Below are 1623 nucleotides of genomic sequence, written 5' to 3' on the forward strand. Positions count from 1 at the left end.
AGGAAAGGGTCAGGAACCAAAAAGGACTGAGAGAAGGAAAAATGCAGAGAAAGAGATGGGTGAGTCAAAAAAGGAGGCAGCAATCACTGATCAGTAGGGAACAGCAGAGAGAAGGGAAAAGAGACGGCTGCAGATGATGAAAAGAAAACTGAGTGACTGGGAAGTTTTGATTTTAAAAAGTACATGTAACTCATGAGGTTCATTCAGATGCTGTCCACGCCACGAGGCCCCTGCCCAGGAGATATGAAGGCTCTCAACTTCTGAGAAACTTTGTGAACCCATTTCAAGGTATATTTACTGCACAAGTGCAATAAAATGGACAAGGTGTCTTCTTAAGCACTACTCTAACAGATGAGTAAGATACGGGTCTTGCCCTCACTCAGGTTACAGTCTAATGGGAAACAGCTAGGGCAGAGTCTCGGATAAAGCGATGTCTGGGAGAATGCAATCCGTGCCTCCAGAGATAAAATAAGCCAACTGAGAGCAACAAGGAAGAGAGGAGCAATAGGGGAGAGAGAAGGAAGATTCTATCAAGTCACAAGGCTCAAGAAAGACTAAGAGAGAGGGCCATGAAAGAGGAACGCTTTGGGACCAATAGGGGGCATGGTGGTTACAGTGCTGGACTTCCACATGGAAGACCTTAGTTCAAATCCTGGACCTGGTGGCTTGAAAAATCACTCCAGGAATGTGTGCGTGTGAGCACAAAAATCCCGGGAGGAGCCGGGATTTGGCCTAGCCATCTCTCCTCGGGGGAGGGGCCTGGAGGGACTGGGGGGTGATTTCTCACTTTCCCTCCCATTATCTCTGTTTCTTTCCAGGGAGCGCACAGACTCTATGCGGGGCGAGCTTTTCTATTTCAAGATGATATGAAAAAGAACTGCAGGACTGCTGGAGGTAGGGAAACATATGGAACAGTGAGTAGCACAAGCGTGTTCCAGGAAAGGGGGTGCATGAACTGGTAGGGATGTGGAAAGGCATGGCCTCGCATGCCAGTGGAGGTGCTCACTCTCCACGGAGGTAATGGCAAGCAAGTGAAGGTTTCTATTGCACAGAGAAATAATTGCCTTAGAAGGGGTTCCCAGTCATGGTGACTAGGCAGGACCCACTGTCCAGGGGTTAGGAGCTGGGTTGTGGGGTAAGAAACAATTTCTGGAGAGAACAAGTGACCATTCAGGTGTTGCCATCAGACAGAAAATCCAAATTCGCCAGAGACAGTATGCAGTCCTAGCCTGAGAGCTCAGTGACAGTATCAAATTCTGGTCGTTACCTAGGGGAATAACCACTCAGAAAGAATGAAAGAGACTAGCCAAAGAGAATACAGCGGGGAGGGAAAGCCACGGAGAACAGCCGCGGGAGATGGAAGTTTCAGTACAAAAATTACAGCCATGGGGACCAGCAGTTGGCGTAATGGTTACACCTGGACTCCCATGTAGTCGTCCGTGGTTCAAGTCCCAGACCCGGTGGCTTAAACTCTCCCCCAGCACGTGTGCGTGCGTGCCCAAGATCCCGAGAGGAGAATGGAGGAGAAGGGATTGTTGTGTGTGGGGTGACTTCTTGCTTTCTGTCTCTCTGTCTATCTCTGTCTTTCTGGCGAGCTGCGTGGGCACCCTATAGCAAACAAAA

This window comes from Tupaia chinensis, unplaced genomic scaffold, assembly GCF_000334495.1.
Source record: "Tupaia chinensis unplaced genomic scaffold, TupChi_1.0 Scaffold000520_1, whole genome shotgun sequence".
NCBI lineage: Eukaryota > Metazoa > Chordata > Mammalia > Scandentia > Tupaiidae > Tupaia > Tupaia belangeri.